General features: G+C 36.9%; 1 pseudogene; it reads right to left on the bottom strand.

The window, feature by feature from the left end:
- LOC127434528 (dihydropyrimidine dehydrogenase [NADP(+)]-like) overlaps positions 1 to 22,255 on the bottom strand; it is a 245,984-nt pseudogene that overhangs the window by 146,926 nt on the left and 76,803 nt on the right.

Genomic DNA, 22,255 nt, shown 5'->3' with positions numbered 1-22,255 from the left:
GTCTGACACACATTGTTGTTGAGGCAACAGTGGTGCGAACGTTCCACTGGCATGTGTAAAAGCTTTTCTTCAACTTCTGATATTTTTATGTCCCAGGGGTTGATTTTTATTTTATCACATTAAAAATAAGAAACATTTTCACCATGACTTTATCATTTATTTTTGCTTCTTTTCAAATGCCTTTCATTTATTGTATAGGTTTAGTGGTTTTACCCTTGTTTACTTTTAATCTTAAAATATGAAAATACATCATAAAAATATTAATAACATTTTTAAACCATTACAATCGTAAAAAAGAGTGAATTAATCATAAACCATTTTAATATTTATTGTGTGAAATTATTTGTCAATTTAACACAACTTATGCCTGTCCCACAGTTGTGCTGTCATTTCCATCACAACCAACAATTTTGCCTATAATAATGTTTCATCAAAAGTTAGTATCTTTGTTACAACAGTGTTAGTGAAAAGCATGCTTGAGATGAAATAGGAGACAAAAAAAAAAAAAAAAAAAAACAAAACAGAATAAATGGGTGTTTCTTCAACTCCGGACACTTTTAGCACTGTGGAGTTTTTTTTTTTTTTTTTATTTATTTTTTTTTTTTTTGGACCACCAACAATGTACAACATTGTAAATGCATCATATGAGATTTATGTCATTTGTGTAATTTCTTCAAAAAAAAAAAAAAAAGAAGAAAATTCCCACAGTGTTATTTCCACCACATTTAAAATTCTGTATTTGAACAGAATTGCATAGTGGAAATGACGATGATGGAAATTACATTTAATTTTTTTTTTTTTTTTAATAAAATGGCTGGCTTCTTTGTCTTGCTAGGGCTAATTTCATAGTAAAATTTGTATGTATGCAAAATACACGAATCAAAAAAAATATTTTTATATTTTTCATAATTTGGCAAAATTACAGCATGATTAGAAATGGCACCCAATACAAATGTCCTGCACACAAATGAGAAGTGGTTAAAAGTACACTAACATTTGAAAACTTCATTAGGGTCAAAATTGTTTAGTGTGATGGAAATGATGCCAAAACTGGCCATTGAAGAAACCCTGTTTGTGTGAAATCCTGCCGCACTGAAATCGTAGCACAAAGGCGGCGAATAGCCGTCATACACCAGTTCTCTCTCTAATGAGCCTCACGTTTATCAAACACGTATGATTGCCCTTGTGGTGATGTCACAGTCGCATAATAAACGAGGGGGTGACAAGTAAAAATAGGAAGAGTGCAGGAACATGACAGCCCAAATCCTCCACAGAGAGGACTCTTCATTGGGAGAGAGAGAGAGAGAGGGAGAGAGAGAGAGAGAGGGAGATAGTAAGTGAAAGAGAGAGAGAGAGAGACAGAGAGAGAGAGAGAGAGAGAGAGAGAGAGAGAGAGAGAGAGAGAGAGAGAGAGAGAAAGTGAGAGAAACAACCAAGAAAAACAAGTAATGCCAAGGGACATTCTTGAACTCACTTGGGCCCTGAAGGATGTCTTGTAGTTGTCAAGCGCTTTGTACGGCTGATAGATCTTTGACAGATGATGCAGTATTGATTTTGTTTTGTTTTTTTTCTAAAGAACTTGAAACAAGTTTAGACTACAGTTTAAAGACAAAGTTCAACCAAAAATGTAAATCCTGTCATCGTTTACTTACCCTCAAGTTGTTCCAAACCTGCATGGCTTTGTCTTTTATCTAATAAGTAGAGTCTAAAAAAGGATAACATATAAGGCCGTTAGTTCATGTTCACTTTCATTGTATGGCAAAAAGATGCAATAAAAGTGAATGGTGACTGTAACATGTTCTTATGTGTTTCAAAAACAGAAGCTGCTTTTCCACCATCGGGCCGAACAATTCTCAATGTAAAACCGTATTGTTCTGTGCTGATCCGGGCCAGCTGGCGTGCAGTGAAATCAGGAGAACAGACCCATCTGTTAGCAATGGCGTGAGAGGTAAACATTTGAGCGAGCGTGACACGCTATGGAGTATGATCGCATATTCATTTTAGGATTGAGGATTGAGTTCGGTTAGCTAACCGTGCAGAGAATTCTGGGCGAAGAACAGTTTATAATCATGCCGTGCCGAACCGTCCTCAAGTGGAAATGCTACTGTAACCGCTCCGTAGAGTCCTCAGAACCATTCGGCCCGATGGTGGAAAAGTGGCTATTGTCATACAGGCTTAGAACGATGTAATTAAAAGATGAAAGAACATTCACTTTTGGGTGAACTACCCTTTAAGTGCCCAGGAATGAGTATCTCAGTGCCATAAAAAAGTTCTCAGGTGTGACTTGTATAAAAACCAGATGCTACTGAGCTGACCTAATAGCTGTTCTTACATTTGTCTGGCAAACTTTCTGCAAATGACTCCTTCAGCTGTGGTCCATTACAGTTAAACATTTACTTTAAATTGAATGCTATTATGCTTGTGGTCAGAAAATTTGCTATGTTATTTTTAAAGGTATAGGGTGATCACAATAAATATTGATTTATCTTTTATTTTTTTTATTTATTTTTTATGTGTGTACAGCAATTTGCATGAAGTTAACTGATAAATAAAAAATATTCATGGCATTATTTTTTAAAACATCTATATATTTTTCAGTGATATATACTGGCAGCCAAAATTTGGAATAATGTACAGATTTTGCTGTTTCGGAAGGAAATTGGTACTTTAATTCACCCAAGTGGCATTCAACTGATCACAAAGTATAGTCAGGACATTACTGATGTAAAAAAACAGCACCATCACTTTTTGAAAAAAGTCATTTTTGATCAAATCTAGACAGGCCCCATTTCCAGGAGCCATCACTCCAACACCTTATCCTTGAGTAATTATGCTAAATTGCTAATTTGGTACTAGAAAATCACTTGCCATTATATCGAACACCGCTGAAAGCTATTTGGTTCGTTAAATGAAGATTAACATTGTCTTTGTGTTTGTTTTTGAGTTGCCACAGTATGCAAAAGACTGGCATGTCTTAAGGTCAATATTAGATCAAAAATGGCAAAAAAAGAAACAGCCTTCTCTAGAAACTCATCAGTCAATCATTGTTTTGAGTAATGAAGGCTATACAATGCTTGAAATTGCCAAAAAAAAAAAAAACTGAAGATTTCATACAAAGGTGTGCACTACAGTCTTCAAAGACAAAGGACAACTGGCTCTAACAAGGACAGAAAGAGATGTGGAAGGCCCAGATGTACAACTAAACAAGAGGATAAGTACATCAGAGTCTCTAGTTTGAGAAATAGACACCTCACATGTCCTCAGCTGACAGCTTCACTGAATTCTACCCACTCAACACCAGTTTCATGTACAACAGTAAAGATAAGACTCAGTAAGCCAATGCGCTCTAAGTCCTCGTGGTGGCGTAGTGACTCGCCTCATTCCGGGTGGCGGAGGACGAATCTCAGTTGCCTCCATGTCTGAGACCGTCAATCCGCACATCTTATCACGTAGCTTGTTGAGCGCGTTACCGCAGAGACGTAGCGCGTGTGGAGGCCCACGCTATTCTCCGCGGCATCCACGCACAACTCACCATGCGCCCCACAGAGAGCTACAACCACATATTATAGCGACCACGAGGTGGACCCCATGTGGCTCTACCCTCCCTAGCATCCAGGCCAATTTGGATGCTTAGGAGACCTCGCTGGAGTCACTCAGCACGCCCTGGATTCGAACTCACGACTCCAGGGGTGGTAGTCAGCGTCTTTACTCGCTGAGCTACCCAGGCCCCCGAGCGTTATGATCTTAACCCCATTGAGCTTTTGTGGGATTAGCTAGACTGTAAGGTGCGTGAGAAGTGCCCAACAAGACAGCCACATCTATGGCTGCTACAGGAAGTGTGGGGTGAAATGTCACCTGAGTATCTGGACAAACTGACAGCTAGATTGCCAAGGATCTGCAAAGCTGTCATTGCTGGACGTGGAGGACTTTTTGATGAGAACTCATTGAAGTAGTTTAAGAAGTTCTGAGCATTGTTTTCAAATTGTAATATTAATTTTTCACTTTATTTATGACCTGACTATACATTGTGATCAGTTGAATGCCACTTTGGTGAATAAAAGTACCAATTTCTTTCCATAAGAGCAAAATCTGTACATTATTCCAAACTGTTGGCCGCCAGTGTATATATACAGGGCCGCTGATAAGGGGGGACAACTGATCCTTTTGCCCCAGGCCTGGGCTTGAGGGGGGCATGGATGGGGGGTGTTGGGGTGGGTTGCAACAGAAAGGCTATTCCATATTGTACAGCGCATCTAAACACGTTTAGCTGAAGACATGGAAAATTGCACGTTGATGGGATATACAGTATATATATATATATATATATATATATATATATATATATATATATATATATATATATATATATATATATATATATATATACATCAATCAGCCACAACATTAAAACCACCTGCTTAATATTGTGTAGGTCCCCCTCGTGCTGCCAAATCAGCAACCTGCATCTCAGATGCTATACTTCTCACCACAATTGTACAGAGTGGTTATCTGAGTTACCGTAGACTTTGTCAGTTTGAACCAGTCTGGCCATTCTCTGTTGACCTCTGTAGAATTGTGGTGAGAAGAATATCATCTATCTGTATGTAAATATATATATATATATATATATATATATATATATATATATATATATATATATATATATATATATATATATACACACACTGCATTCATATAAATTCTTATTATTATTAAAAGAAAATATGAGTTGTGCTTCAGTGTTTCTTAGTGCATTGCTATATGGTTGTTAAAGTGTTCTGGGTGGTTGCTAGGATGGCTGCTTACCCTCAAATCTCTGACATTCTAGTCCAGAGATATGGCTCGGGTACCCCCTTCAATGCAAGTCATTGGGATTATTTTTGCCTGTTTTATCATCCACCAGCAAAAACCATGAGTCTGTACCTTAGAAAATAACAGCACACCTTTCTTCAATAAGCCACATGATTTGTGGTATCATTCATTTTCCAAGCACAAAACCCCCTAACCCTAAGTATTAGCACTAATAACAGTGATGATTGCCTTAGCAAGCACCACTAATCATAAAAATTCACTTTTCACAATTCAATCAAATTCAGTGGATTAAATCAAGTCCCACCCAACATTATATCCAACTGAAGTCTGTTTCCCATGGAAATACATAACTTTACAGAAGCTAAATGTGTTGCGAATGTCCATGCTTTCTTTAAAATCATGGAAATATGTATGAACAGCCAACTGAATTGTCCCCTGAGTAAACTGTCATATACTGTAGTAATGCATATCATGCAAATGCTGCTTTATACCACACACTGTTTGCTTTATACCACACACTGTATATCTTAAGAATTGAATAATGCATGATATGGCTCCTTAATTTCTCGATTCTGATCTTTTATTTATTTATTTTTTGGGTGCACTACTTTATTAGGTTTAGCAGCATGCATAGCCCCTGGTTTCTCTGCAGGGTCTCAGACTGTGTGTGTATGACAGGCAGGGGGTCTCTCTAAGCCCCTTTTAGGAACCCAGCCTGATCTGGCTCAACTAACAGGACATATTCTAAGTGCTCTCTCACTCTCTCTCTAACCTCCCCCTACACTCTCCGCAGTTACTTTGCTAGTAGCAAACTAATTAAGCAGAACAAGCTTGCATCACCAGTGCCTCTGAGGTGAGATTTACAGAATAATCCAGTGTGGAACGGGGTTCTCACTGTGCGGTCCTGACAAGCTGCTCTCCTGAGTGAAGCCACAGGAAGACCATTGTCCTACCACCCACTATAATGCTAATTTATTAGTTATTGTGCTCTGATTACTCATAAACATACTCATATTGAGAGGCTTTTGTATCCTGCGGTGACACAGCTCACTCTTTGTAGAGAGCATGTAAAGCTCTCATCTACATAATTAACCAGCACTCCAAATCCTCCTTTTTCATTGGGATTTGTGATCTTAACACAGGACATAATCAGGGCAACATCTGTTTAGGTCTCATCAGTACAAAAGCAACTGTTTTCAAATGTGTACATGTCGAGGAAATAAACTTGGATGTGTTTATATTGTCAAATGGGCATCTGACATTACATCTCACAGCAGAACAGCAGTGCCCTGCAGTGTGACATGCTATACCCTCTAGTAACTATTATAAACAGAACAAAAAAAAAAAAAAAAATTCGGATTATTTTTTAATTAGTATGCATGCATGCTGTGGCCTCATATTAAAGGATTTTCACCCCAAAAATGAAAATTTTGTCATCATTTACACACACTTAGGGTGTTTGAAGCCAATATTATTTTCTTTCTTCTCTGCTACACAAACAGATACATTCTGAAGTTTTTTTTTATAAAAACCCAAGTAGATTTGGGCTGTTCAGCTCCAAAAAGAGCAAAAAGCACCAGAAAAATCTTACAAAAGTAATCATATGATTTGCGCACTATGGGCCCTATTTTAAGAATGCTTGCGCTAAGCGCAGCTCTACGCCATAAGTCATACACACAAAGACAATGGGCATGGCCATGAGGATTTGGTGTTTTAAAATTCATTTATTTAAACATGAAAAAATACAAAATAATATCTATCTATATATATCTATCTATCTATCTATCTATCTATATATATATATATATAAAATCAAAGAAAAAACAAATAATCATACCAAATCCAAACATTTACCCTCTACAACTTCTTCCACTGGCCCCTTTTGCAGTGACTTTAAAATCTTAAAATCACTCTATGACAACAGATGAAAAAAAATACTAATACAAATTAGATACAAGCATAATAATAACTGAAAAATAAACCATGACCTATAGATAATTTAACACAAATCGAAAACATTTTTGTTTCATAAAACGGCTACAACTTTGATTGTAAGGGATAATTTGATGTTCCACTATATTTTGGTTTGGACATGAAATTTATTACCACCTGCTGGTAAAATCTCCAAACTGCAAATGCAGGAACTGAGTTTAGACTTTGCGCTGAAAACAGAATTGGTTCTGAAACATCTATGTGCAATGACCTCTTTCTCAAGAAAATACCAAATTGTGCTTTGCACCAATTCATTAACATACAAAACAATACACCCACAGTTTGAACGGAAGGTAAGGAGGGAGAGAGAGAGAGAGAGAGAGAGAGAGAGAGAGAGAGAGAGAGAGAGAGAGAGAGAGAGAGAAAGAAAGAAAGAAAGAAAAGAAAAGAAAAGAAATGAAAGAAATTACACCTCTAAGTTTGTGTGCATGTGGCAGGAGGCCTGTTTCCCATCCTTGACTGCTTCCAGGGTGGTACTGGCCAGACTGGCCAAATCGCCCCCAGCAAACACCCACGGCTCACTAGCCTGCATGCTCTCTGGGTCCAACTCAGGAAGCCACCATCTGTTTAACCTGATGGGAGCCATGGCCCCTATCACTGCAGAGAGAGAGAGAGAGAGAGAGAGAGAGAGAGAGAGAGAGAGAGAGAGAGAGAGAGAGAGAGAGAGAGCACATATAAAGAAAAGGGTAAATTCATGAGAGAAAGGCAGTAACATATAAAAGGACCCACAGAAAAGAAAAAGGAAGCCAGAATGGCAGAAGGGAAACCTGATAGACTGGAAAGCGAAGAAAAATAATGTGAAGTCAATGACAAGACAAATGACAAGGTCCCACCCCCCCAAAGGTGTCTTTTTTCTTTCAGTGAGGTTAATGTTACATCTCCTGGTGCATTTCATTCACTGTTAGTAACGTTAGGAGGAACATACTCTGTCAAACTGATCTACATTCTGAAATGACCACCCCTCCCCGCTCTTGAACATACACAATCCATCTTCTAAAGGCACGGCTGCCTGCCGTTGACCGCGGCCTACATTTATCAATGAGGAAAATTCTAAATACAGATCTAAGTACAGGCTGCACAAGATTTATTACACACTATTAGGATTACTAAAGAGGAAACGAGCACCCCTCTCTCCTTATTTAAAAGAAAAGGTTTCAAGTTATGCAGAGGGTTCACAAATAATAGCATTTAAGAAGTGAATGTGGGGCACACGTGGTGTTTTAAATTTTTGAGGGTCATTTAAGAATAGTTCACCCAAAAATGAAAATTCTCTCATCATTTACTCAGCCTCATACCGTCCCAGATGTGTATGACTAAAGATTTTTAGAAAAATGGTGACAAAAATTTTGAAGCTTATAAAGCTCAAAAAGGCAGTATACTGTAAAAGTAATCCATGCTTGACACAGAGCGCTAGATGGCTAGGAAGTGTAATCGCACTTGAAATCATGATCATGTCTAGAGACTGCAATGGCAAGATGTACCGTGAAAAACGAGTTTTCACCCAAAACTGATTGGAGTCTTATGGATTAACTTTATGCAGTCTTTATATGCTTTTTGGAACTTCAAAATTTTGGTCACCATTCACTTCTAAAACTAAATAAAAAAAGTTTATGTTCTGCAGAAGCAGTGGCGGTTCTAACTTTTATGGCACCCCCCACCGCCAACAAAATTTGTCAGTGAGGTTTGGTGGGTGCTGAAGTGGGGGTCCGTGCCGCCCCCAGCAAGATGCCACCCCGGGCGGCTGCCCATGTCGCCCATTTCTAAATCCGCCACTGTGCAGTAGACAGAAAGTCATACACATCTAGGATGGCGTGAGAGTGAGTAAATGATGAGGGAATTTTAATTTTGGGGTGAACAATTCCCTTAACCAGCATTAATTTACTGTGCTAAGAATTGGCAATATTTTAGAAGGGTTGCACTACCTACAACAATATTCTAAATAGCTATTTGGCTATTTAGTTAGTGAGCTGGTGAGTGAATGAACAAGTGAGTTGTGAGGAAGTTAGTTAGTCAGTTAGTTAGTTAGCTTGCTAGTTATATAGTGAACAAGCAAACTAGTGAGTGAGTGAGTTAGTACGTTATTTATTTAGCTAGTTAGCAAGTGAGCAAGTGAGTGAGTGAGTTAGTTAGTGAGCTAGTGAGTGACCAAGTTAGTTTGCTAGTTATTTAGTAAGTTAGTGAGCTTATGAGTAAGTGAGCTAGTGAGTGAAAGATCTGGTATTTTAGTAAGATAGTGAGTGAGCTAATGAGTGAGTGAACTTGTGATTGAGTGAGTTAGTTATTTAGCTAGTTAGTGAGTGAGCTAGTGAATGGGTTAGTATTTGGGCTAGTGAGTGAGTGAGTGAGCAAGCATGTTAGTTAGCTAGTTTGTGAGTTAGAAGGTTAGTGAGTTAATTATTTAGTTAGTTATTGAGCTGGTGAGTGAATGAATGAGTGAGCAAGTTAGTTAGCTTGTTAGTTCGCTAATGAGTAAACAAATGAGTTAGCTAGTTAGATAGTGAGTTAGTGAGCTAATGAGTGAGCAATTTGGTACATTAGTTAGCTAGTTAGTGAGTGAGTGAGCTAGTGAGTGATTGAGCTTGTGAGTGAGTTAAATATTTAGTGAGGTAGTGAGCAAGTTAGTGTATTTAGAGCTAGTGAGTGAATAAAAAAGTGAGTGAGCAAGCAAAAAAAGTTAGCTAGCTTGATAGTTAGCTAGTGAGTGAGTGAGTGAGTGATTTAGTGAGCTAGTAAGTTAGTTAGTCTTTCACTTTTACTGTGCTAAGAATTGGCAATATTTTAGAAAGGTTGCACTACCTACAACAATATCCTAATTAGTTATTTGGCTTTTGGTAAACATTAACTTAAAATGCCCGGCCTGCACAGCCTAAATGACGTCAGCCAAAAAGGATATTATTTTGATGAAAGATTACAGAGACAAACATTTGTACACTGATGAATCATGCACAATAAGACCTGGAATGTGTATTAAAACAGTAAAAAGGGTAAATTTTGACTTTAAATTTACTTCTATATGTAAATATTCTATATGTATATTTGTAAGATAAAAATTAGTTTTCCTTCCCAAAATTGTCATAAATTCCTTCGATTAGTTTCACCACAATTAGACAGAACAGCAGACGGGTAGTGATGTTAAAAACAAAATTATAATGACCTTCATCAGTTTTGCAGGTCAGTTCAAAGAGATTGGGGCTTCTACACTTGACTGTGCCTGTAATCCTGATAGTCAACCCTTTTCTGTTCCCTCTTCTCACTTACTTTTTCCCTTTATCTCCCTCTAATGTCTAGAGTTTTCTAAAATTGCCTTGACCTCTTCAACAAGTCTCACTTATCCTATTTTAACACACACACACACACACACACACACACACACACACACACACACACACACACACACACACACACACACACACACACACAGTGCTAACTGAGAGTTTTCTTTCTTTCCTGTCCGCTGTGGAGAGGTAGTAGAGTGTGTCAAGCCTCTCATAGCCCTCAGAGATCATTCTTAAGTAAAGTAGCAACTTTCTCTCTCTCTCTCTGTCTCTCTTCCCATGGGCATTCTCCTCACTGACAGATGCAAATTGCAAGGGTCCATTAAGCACAGAAATCCAGGCTGGATAAAGGAGAGGACAGGGGGATTGTGGACCAACACACTGGGGTACAAGATGAGACGACAAGCTTGTAACTCCATCAGAATGACTTTCCATCAGTCCCTGCTGCATTGGAATGGATTTCATTTATTTAGTTAGTGAGCGAGTTAGTTAAACAGTGAGTTAGTAAGCAAGCAAGTTAATGTATGAGATAATGAGCGAGCGAGCTAGTGAGTGAGTTAGTAATTAAGCTAGTGAGAGAGTGTGTGGCGAGTGAGCAAGTTAATTATTTAGTTAATTTTTAGTTAGTGAGCTGGTGAGTGAATGAACAAGTGAGTTGTGAGCAAGTTAATTAGTTAGTTAGTTAGTTAGCTTGTTAGTTAGACAGTTAACAAGCAAATTAGTGAGTGAGTGAGTGAGCGAGTTAGTACGTTATTTAGTTAGCAAGTGAGCAAGTGAGTGAGTTAGTGAGCTATTGAGTGAACAAGTTAGTTTACTACTTATTTAGTGAGCTTATGAGTAAGTGTGCTAGTGAGTGAGAGATTTGGTTTGTTATTAAGATATTTAGTGAATGATTGAGCTAGTGAACTTGTGAGTGAGTTAGTTATTTAACTAGTTAGTGAGTGAGCTAGTGAACGAGTTAGTAATTGAGCTATTGAGTGAGTGAGTAAATAAGTTTGTTAGCTAGTTAGTGATTTAGAAGGCTAGTAAGCGAGTTAATTATTTAGTTAGTTATTGAGCTGGTGAGTGAATGAATGAATGAGTGAGTGAGCAAGTTAGTTAGCTTGTTAGTTTGCTAGTGAGTAAACAAGTTAGATAGCAAGTTAGATAGTGATTTAATGAGCTAATGAGTGAGCAATTTGGTACATTAGTTAGCTAGTTAGTGAGTGAGTGAGCTAGTGAGTGATTGAGCTTGTGAATCAGTGAGTTAAATAGTTAGTGAGGTAGTGAGCAAGTTAGTTAGCTAGCATGTTAGTGAGTGAGCTAGTGAGTAAATAAAACAGTGAGGGAGTTAGCCATTTAGCTATTTACTGTATTTAGTGATAGTGAGTGAATAAGCAAGTGGGTGAGCGAGCAAACTATTTAGTCAGCTTGATAGTTAACTAGTGAGTGACTGAGTGAGTGATTAAGTGAGCTAGTAAGTTAGTTAGTCTTTCACTTGTTAGTTAGATTTCCTACAGCTATGCTAGTTTTACGTCTCTCCTGTCACTCTGTGGTCTTTTCTCAGATATTACAAGAAGTTCAACTCAATTCAACATTTCAAATCCATTAGTTGGTAAGCAGTCATGTAATAAGCGGGATAATGTACAGTCAGCCGGTCATTATCCACTCTGCTTTTCATCAGGGTCCTCCTGAGGCCATATTACAGAAATCTCAAAGGATAGATCATCCAAACATGAATATTATGTCATCATTTACACATGCACATGTTGTTCTTTTTTCCAGGAAACACAAAAGGAGATGTTAGGCAAAATGTTAGGGACTAACAGCCTCAAGCTAAAAGTATACTTAAGTCAGACGCGAAAGGATGCGTGACGCAAAACTCGTAATTAGCAGAGTGCTTGATCACTGAATGCACGCAGCCTGATTTTTCTTAGCACACGTCTTTGAACGTGCAGAATTTCGCATGTGCCTGGAATTATTTGCACTAAGTAGTAGGCCTACAAGGTGGCAATACTCACATTTGAGCTGTTGCTGTCATGAAGAAGCCCTAGAAGAAGATGTAATTGCCGGTAACCAACAGGAGACGAAGGTAGAAACAACAACAGTGCATGTGCACTTCAAGTCTTGTGTAAGGATGTCAGGAGATACCTGCACTTGTATAACTCCAGTCTGAAGGACTATAAAGACATCTTTATGGGTCTAAAATCCTGAAGAGAAATACTGTCTCATAGTAGTCATAGCGAGCATGCGCCAAACGCCTGTGTATGCATGCACAGTCATGTGGAGTATACTTTAACAGGCTTGCGTTCGACTGTACACAGACGCTGAGCGTTCGCATCAAAATCAAAGTATATTTTGGGATTTAGTCACCATTCACTTTCTTTTTTTTTTTTTTTTCATACTATGAAGTGAACGGTGATTGAGGCAAATATTCAGCCTAACATCTTGTTTTGTATTCCAAGGAACAAACAAGTCAAACAGGTTTGGCATGGTATGAGGGCAAGTAAATGACAACAGAAATGTAATTTCTAGGTGAAATATTCCTTTAAGTTCTGACAATTTCAAATTAGAATTCTGAAGTCACCATAGTTACTACACATCTATGTCGCACTCTCAAACATAAGTTCTTGTTTAGAGCACAGTCTGGTGCTGGATGAAGCCACCAGCCTCATTACCACTGATGGAGTGTGATTAATGGAATGCTGATGTTTGAATATTCAGCTGGCTGGGTGGATGGGGGCGGAGCCTTGGCTGGAGTGACAAGAGCCTGATACAAAACACTCCATCACAATCCAGCCCCTCTCCCCCACAAAGCAGAGGAAAGAACAAACAGCCAAGTGTGGCGGGGGATCAAATCAACTGCTAGCTCCAGTAGGAAGGACCACTAGATTACCAGCCAACTTTTCTAGCCATGTCAGCTTTTCTGGTAGCAGCCCTTGACGGCCACGGCCAGAACAATCTGACGAGACACTTGAGTGGGCAAGTAATTCATATTTCCTAAATGAAAGAACACAGACTACTGAGGGAGAAAAAACACCATCCCTCAGCAATTTTTTTATTTTTTGTGAGATGTGAATGTGCATACCGGAATCTCAGAAGACGTAACTGAAGTAAATGCTTGTGCTACAAAACGTTATAATTGAAATGTAGCCAAACAAAGACAACAATAAACCAAAAACAGAGATAAAAAAAATAACATAAGCATTTCCAAACAAGAGAGGACATCTGATACATTAAAAGAAGGGCACATCAAATACAATAACCGCCCCAAAATCTCTTTATGAAATTACGCTAGCTGGCTTACGGTCAAGTATGCTGCTCCTGCTAAGAGGTGATTTTGTGTGCTTTAATTAACCTTGCAGACTAATTGCTAATAATGATAACCCTCTCCTGCTGCAAAGACTTTTCCTGATGTTTAACATGTACCACAGATGCTGTGAGCAGGTCAGACACTGTTAAACAAGCTCTAATTGTCCTCACGAAACAAAATTCAAGGAGAGGACAAGCAACTCAGACTATACTGTGGAAAAATAAAATATAATTAATTATAGGTAGACATTACATAGTTGACATATGAACCAATCAAGGTGAAAATACGAAAGTCTAACGAGGCATCATCATAAATATCCTTCCTTCTTTGAATATATTATCATTGTTTTTATAATGCCCTATAATACACCTTATAGTTGTATGTTATCACCAATTACTGTGCCCACATTTATATGATATTACCTATTTAATTTAACCTATTACATAATAATAGGCAAGTTATAAGACACTTATCTATTCATAGTTACACATTTAAAGAGTATAATGCTGTGAAACACAATCAGCACAAAGATTTCATGTTATAATGTGTTAAAATGCATTATAATCTTTAAATATGTAACAGATAATATTTAAGTACTATAATGTATAATAAAAGTGGTTATACAAATTGATGGAACAATACATATATTGCATTAATATAACATGTTGAATTATAGTAATCATGCAGGTGATAAGTTCAAATCTGGCTTGCAGCAGATACCGATCCCTTTCCCACACTGTAAAAAATAATCCTGTAAAAAAACAGTAAACTACTGGCAGCTGTGGTTGCCAGCATTATACTGTACAAATGTGGTGTGTTACCGTTCTTGAAATTAACAGCAAGATACTGTTTTGACAGCTACAGTAAACAACTGCAGTTTAGCAGCATATTTCTGTTAAATTACATACTGTCTACTGTTGTTGAAATTAACAGTTATGTTCCCAGCATGCACTGCAGCATGAAGAATTTACTTCGATTTTTTACTATTTGCTGGTTTATTTTGACATTGTTTTTGTTGTAGTCTAAGTTACTTGTATTTGAATGTTCAGCTTTTACTTTTTTACATAAAAGTATGTTTGTTAATTGTCACCATTGTTGCGTTTTGTATGCTGAGAGTTGATTTCTGTGTGTGACTTGCAGAGGCGCAAAAACCATATATGCAAGTTATGCAATGCATAGGGGTGCCATGTAAAGTGGAGCTCCAGCAGCTCACTGAAGGTGGTGCAATCGGCCTTTTTGACACATCCAACATGTGTAATGCATCACTATTGCCACATATAGTGCCATTTAGAAAATAGGATCAGACATTCAGTCCGACCTTAGGTTTTGTCTTCCAAGTAGCACAGTGCAACAACTTGTGTTTTACTTAAACACAAACTGACTGGCTGGAAGAACGTAACAGAATAACAAAGAAGGTCCAAGGTGCCAGCTCAAGAGAACACTAATCACCGTAATGGTGCTCAAACAAAACACAACTATTGATAACAAAACAACAACACTTCTATTAAGTCTGAATAAAAACTTTTGTACTTTTTTTTTTTTTTAGCCCCAATGCATTGCCAAAGCATACATACTTATTCAAGCGCAAAGGCTTACGGGTATTTCATCATTATAACCCACAATGCAGTGCTATACTGTTATTTTACTGTGTACAGGTTGTTGTTGTTTTTTGTGTTTTCATAAGCACATTTGTGAGTGAATTGGGGGGGGGGTTGTTAAAATATACATTTCAAAATGTCACTATAGCTTTCACCAAGATGATATCATGATTTTAAATGTTCATTTTCCCTTAATGCCTTGCATAGAACAGCTGTTTACCATAAAACTAGTCACTTCACTGTGAGCCTGCTCTTGATCTCCCAGAATGCAACATTTTTAACAGCAAACTACTGTATTTAAGAATCACAGTAGATTGCTGTAGGAATTTGGCCGTAAATGTACAGTAATTTTTTACAGTGTACCTCTTTATCCATAATTTCCTGTCTCATCAATAAACTGAAAAAATAAACTAAAAATAATAAAATAAAATAATAATAATCAGGGAACTACATTCATTATACGTTATTTATACAGTATATAATTTATTATATTCATAATACCATATAATACACCTACAACTTTGGTTGTATGCTGTCAAAAATAATTATAACCACAGTTATAATACATTATCTACTCATTGTTACACCTTTAAAGAGTACAATGCATTAAACCACGATCAACACAATATGTCGTGTTATAATACATTATACTCTTTAAAAGTTTAACTATGAATAGGTTGGCAAATAAGCAAAGTGGCCACACTGACCCATAAGCAAAAACCTCATAATGCATTATATATAGGAAGTGTTACCATTGTTTCCATACGTTTCTCCATAAGAAGAAAAATAATAATAATAATAATAATATCATAATGTGCTTGTCTACAACTAAAGGCCGATGTTGGATATATGTAGAAAGTGTATGTGGTTTTTAGTAGTACATTTAACAAGAACATACTGTATTTACATCGTACAAAAACATATTTATTAGGCTACTTCACAATGCAATGATAAATAAATGTTCTTATATGTACAACTACAAACCACATACACTTTCTAGCTGTTGAAGCAATATTCTTTTGTTGTAGACAATTTGTGCTGCTACTGCAGGATGGTCAGTGAGTAAACTCCTAGCGTGGGTGCGATGAATCTCATTACTGTGATTTCATGTCACCTCCAGTCAATTCTGGACACTATGCTCTCTTTATGACATTACACCTTGTTTTTAATGCAACTCTAATTGAAAATCATAGCAGGTCTGCCCTTTAGCAACCTGATCTAATTAGTGGACTTCAAAATCACGTCAAGAAAAGTTCTGCTCTGTAATCAACTGTGAACACGTTGTATACCACAGCCCACCGATAATTACAAGGACTGCTGATTACAGATATTACATGAGTGAACTGTAACAATTTATATTATTAATAAACTGTTAACAGAGTTCATTTAGCTACTTGACAGACATGCTGTGATCATAAGTACCTGACCATGTTTATCGGTACTTGAGAATAACCAAGTGAAACTCAGAGCCTGCACGCTTATGAAATTAAAGTTATAGTTTACCCTACTATAACAAAAAAAAAAAAAAAAAAAAAAAAATCTGTCATCATATACTCACCCTCTAGTAGTTCCAAGCCTGAATCATGAAAGTGAATGGTGACTAGGGGCTGTAAAATAATAATAATAATAATAAAAATACCATAACGGTAGCATATACGACTTGTGAGCTATATTCCAAGACTTCTTAAGTCATAAAATAGCTTTGTGTAAGGAACATTGTTTTGCTCTATTGTGTTTATTTTGCTTTTTGTCATTTTTGCAGCATTGCAGCCCCTGGTCACCATTCACTTGTGTCAGCATAATATCTCCTTTTGTGTTCCACAAAAGAGAGAAAATCAAACGAGTTAGGAACAACATGAGGATGAGTAAATAATCACAGAATGTTACTTTATTTTATTTTATTTGGTAGAACTACTCCTTTAATAAGGATTTCCTCAGTTTACCAGTGTAACTACATTACAATTCTTTATAAAAGATTCACAAAACAAATCCCAGCAATTAATGGCAACAATTAAAAGCTGTGTTTCGTACGCTTCTATTGGTCATAGTTCATGGACTTGGCGAACAGATAATTAAATGCTGAAATGAAGATGGTGACTCTGACTGGTAACTCTCACTCTAACAGACACTCATGACTCTCACTTCACTGAGACCATCCAAGAATAATTTCCAGGTGAAACAGTGTGGTACTGGCTTGCGTTTGCTCCCGAATGGCTGACTGCAGGAGTTCAATGCTAATCCATTCACACTGTGTTTTTTAGATTTCCCTTTAGTAAAAGCATAAAACTCATTCAAGGTAATTTATCACAACACTGCCATAAACAATAAACACTATTCCAACTACACACTAGCTTACAACAGTCTGTGGTGCTTCGATGTGTTGTGAGTATCTGCAAAAACAACATGTGATAAAGAAGGCTTTGGTCGTGGCACTGTAAAAGCATAAAAAATTATAGTGAAATTTACCAGTTACGTAGATAGTGAATACTTATTACTGTAGTGCAAGGGACAGTTTTGTATAAGAAATGATGTAACACCTTTTCAACGCCCTGCTATCAAACCCAAAGGGCATCATTCATGAAACATGAGGGGAATGGATTTCTGTGTAAACTGTTCATAAAACCAGTTGCATTGAACTGAATGTGGCAATTAACATCAAAAGGTTTTACAAATGCTTTAAACAGGAATATGTTCTATTTGAATTTCAGCAATGAATAAATGAATGATGTGTATCCAAACTACTATGTAACAATTCTAATCATTTCAATTAATTATTATTTATTATTAATGCTTAATTAATGCTTAATTTAAAGTTAGAAACAAAATTTTCATATATATTCATATTTAAATTTTCATGAACTACTGATCTGTTGACTAATATACTGTAAAATATATACACTCGACGACAACTTTATTACATGCACCTGTACACCTACTTATTCATTCGATTATCTAATCAGCCAATCATGTGGCAGCAGTGTTATGTATAAAATAAAGCAGCTACGGGTCAGGAGCTTCAGTTAATGTTCCCATCTACCATCAGAATGGGGAACAAATGTGATCTCAGTGATTTAGATTGTGGCATGATTGTTGGTGCCAGATGGGCTGGTTTGAGTATTTCTGTAACTGCTGATCTCCAGATATTTTCACACACAACAGTCTCTAGAGTATATAGAGAATGGTGCCAAAAACAAAAAAAATTATCCAGTGAGCAGCAGTTCTATGGGTGAAAACGGCTTGTTAATGACAGAGGTCAGAGGACAATGGTCAGACTGGTCCAAGCTGAAAGGAAGGTGAAAGTAACCCAAATAACCACACGTTACATCAGTGCTATGCATAAAAGCATTTCTTAACATTCAACACATCGAACATTGAGCCGGATGGGCTACAGCAGCAGAAGACCCCTCTGGGTACCACTACTGTCAGCTTAGAACAGGAAACTGAGGCTGCAGTGGGCACAGGCTCACCAAAACTGGACTGTAGACGTTTGGAAAAATCATCGCCTGGTCTGACAAATCTCGATTTCTGCTGCGACATGCAGATGGTAGGCCCATTGCAGCCTCAGCTTTCTGTTCTTGGCTGACAGAAGTGGACATGGTCTTTTACTGTTGTACACCATCCGCCTCAAGGTTTGACATGTTGTGCATGCTGAGATACTATTCTGCTCACTACAATTGTACAGAGCGGTTATCTGAGTTACCGTAGACTTTCTGTCAGCTCAAACCAGTCTGGCCATTCTCTGTTGACCTCTCTCATCAACAAGGCATTTCCATCCGCAGAACTGCCACTCACTGGATGTTTTTTTGTTTTTGGCACTATTCTGAGTAAACTGTTAGTGACTGTTGTGTGTGAAAATCCCAGGAGATCAGCAGTTACAGAATACTCAAACCAGCCCATCTATCACCAACAATGCCACGGTCCAAATCAATGAGATCGCATTTTTTCCCCCATTCTGATGGTTGATGTGAACATTAACTGAAGCTCCTGACCTGTATCTGCATGAATTTATGCACTGCTACATTGTGAATCTGACTGTAATGACCTTATTATGAAAGTTATTATAAAGTGTTATCAGCTACTGTGTACAGTGTAAATACAAATAATTACCAAAAACATACATTTAAAAAAAAAAAAAAAAATGCTATGGTAACACCTTACAATAAGTCTGTATTTATTAAGATTATGCAATAGTTAAGGCAATCGTGACATGAACTAATAAGTAACAATTGTTACATTAAAATTTACACCAAAGTTACATAAAAATGTATATTGTTAACATTAGTTGGTGCCCTATGAACTAACATTAACTAACAATGAACAACAGTATTTGAAAAATGTACATTGACCAAGATTAATAAACGCTATTAAAAAAATCATTGTTATGGAACAGAACCTGTGATAAAGAGAGAGTGAATCAGCAGGAGACTGGGATACTTGGTCAAATTTATCAATGTACACTTCACAACTAAATCAGAGAAAACTGGTGCTGCAAGACAGTCAAGCTAATTTCAGCTAAATCAAATAAATAAATCCCTGAAACAACACTGACAAATATGGGGTCTCATCCATTTGAGAATGGCAGCCATTCACAGCACTGATGGGTTTACTTAGAGCATAATGAGCCACAGTCTAAACCACAAACACCACACAGAATCACAAAATTTACTTCAAGACCTGTTAATTACGTTTTAGAGGGAATTGTTCAGGGAAATGTGCAATGTCAGCGCCACTAGCGGAACAAAAATTGGAATTGCAAAAATAATTTCTATTTACAAACAGGTGTCTGGAACATTCCCCACCATCAGCCATTGGTCGAACAAACAGATACTGTAGCCTCACTCCAAAGTTACACCACTGGTTGAGCCAGTGGTTGCTGGTCAGGCTGGCTGCAATGCTCAAACAAATAGCAATGTTTTGAAAGTGTGACAGAGCCATTTTGTTAACAATAAACTGGGAAAATAGAAGTTTTTTTAACATCCAAAGAAAGACACACTTCAGTTTAAAGGTTTGCTGTGAATTCAGAATGTACCTTTGGGGTTGTTCAGCAAAGAGCCAAATGCAGTGATAATATAGTCTGCCTTCAGACCTATGACTTGTTCCTCATCCTCCATCCATTGTCCCATTTCTGTTTGCTCTGTTTGGCAGTTTCCATGGACATGACCCCCCTTCAGTAACACCTCATGTGACAGGTAGGGTATGAACTCACACTTTTCCTCTTTGACTAGTTCCATTAAAAAATCATAAAAAAAATTCCAAATCTTTGTTAAAGGACAGGTTCACCCCAAAAATTCTGTCATCATTTATTCACCCTCAAACCCACATGAACTGGAACACAAAAGCAGATGTGGAACACAAAAGCAGATGTCTTGCAGAATGTCCAAGTTGCTCTTTTCAGTACGACCAGCAGCTGTCAAGATCCAATAAGGACAAAATAGCGCAATTAAAGTATCATAAGTTTGAATATGCGTAAGTGTAAATGAGATTCGAGAGCTACAGCAGAGGGTAAGATATTCAGCTATAACAATTAAAGTTTTTCATCTGTTACTCACAAAAAGCAATCATATGCCTTCAGAAGACTTAGAAAACAGCATATTCATATAGAATACCTTTATGGCACTTTTTTGTCCTTGCAGGAGATTTACAGAACTTGGTCATTGTATTTTTCCTTGTATGTGAATACTGCAAAAATAATTCCCTTTTGTGTCCCACGTAATAAAGCAGAAAGTCTTACGAGTTTAAAACATGGAGGTGACTAAATAATTAAATAATTTTTGTTTGAACAATCCATTTAATATAGAAGTGCACAAGTGCAAAGTTAGTGCATATAACAACAACTAGCAAAGGTCACGTCTTTTATCTGGCTGCGAGATAATGAATCTCACGATGAGGGTGTTGTACCTTTTTAAAAAACATTAGGCATGATTCAATTTGAGGAAGGCACATCAGACATTTTACAGAGGATTTTCATTCAAATTACAGAAAAGCAGATGAAATAGGATGGTTGAATCACAGCTGTACCTGAAAGAAACCCATGGGTGTAGTCGTGCGGTGCCAATGCTATTTTCTCGCTACTACGTTTCGATAAAATATCTCAGTGCACGTCATTGCACAATTGAGCACTCTATTCTGATTATTTACGCCTACAGGAGTCTTAAACTTAATATAGCTTATAAACAGCTTTAATGAGTTGAAGATGATGGCGGCCACATTAGCTGTGAACGTCTCTGCTGGAGAGTGTAAACAGATGTGAATAATTACTGTAGTTTACTGTACTTTGTCCTAATGTGGTGGGCGATGTGAAGAACCATGTGTGAATTAGATCAGACTTAAAGGTGAAGTGTGTCATTTTTTTTCGAAAATACTTTCTATTCCAGTTTAATATGCAAAGACAACTGTAAGTACTCTATTCGTAGGTCAACTTTCCAAAGAGTGTAAACACTGTGGCTCTTTCAACATTGATCTGTTTGTTTGAGTGGACTTAAATGCCAACTTCTTAATCAATCAATGGTGGGAGTTTGGGGCGAAACTACCTGTTTGGCCGAACAATGATATTTGCATACTTTTTACACCCTGAAGGAAAAAGTTTACATTGTATGTTCAATAAAGACATAAAAATATATAATTTTGGTGTTATTTGTTTAAACAGACTATGTTTGGCTTTAGTTCTGACTTGACTTGAGAATCATTTCAAATTTTATTATCAATTTATGCAGAAATCCAGGTAAATCCAAAGGGTTCATATACTTTTTTCTGCAACTGTATGCCACAAGTTCATTTGAGCACTTAAATAGGTCAGTAAGAATATTTTTTCCCCTCACATCACTGTAGCAAACTCAATTGAAACTTTTCTTCAAAATTTTTTGGGGGTAACACTTTAAAATAAGGTTTGATTTGTTATCATTAGTGAAACATTTGGTATCATTTACAAATAGTGAACAATATATTTTACAGCATTTAGTAATCTTGGTTAATGTTTATTTATGAAAATGTAAATGTTCATTGTTAGTTCATGTTTGTTCATAATGCATAAATGTTAACTTATACACCTTTAAGTGTTAAATAAGTATTAGTATATGTTGAAATCAACATGAACAAAGAATAAGTGTTGCAAAAGTATTGTTCATAGTAAGTTAATGCTAACTTATGTTAAAGAATACAAACTTAATGCAAAGCATTACAAACTTTGGACATTACTAATCGTAATGTAATTGTTTACATTTCAGTTTTCTGCTTTGAACTATTTTCTACTACACCTAGACTATTTATTTATCTAATCAGTTAAAGAT

The sequence above is a fragment of the Myxocyprinus asiaticus genome, chromosome 44, assembly GCF_019703515.2.
Source record: "Myxocyprinus asiaticus isolate MX2 ecotype Aquarium Trade chromosome 44, UBuf_Myxa_2, whole genome shotgun sequence".
In the NCBI taxonomy this organism is placed as follows: Eukaryota; Metazoa; Chordata; class Actinopteri; order Cypriniformes; family Catostomidae; genus Myxocyprinus; species Myxocyprinus asiaticus.
Note: the sequence above shows the minus strand (reverse complement) of the source record. Positions and strands in the feature narration are given on the sequence as shown.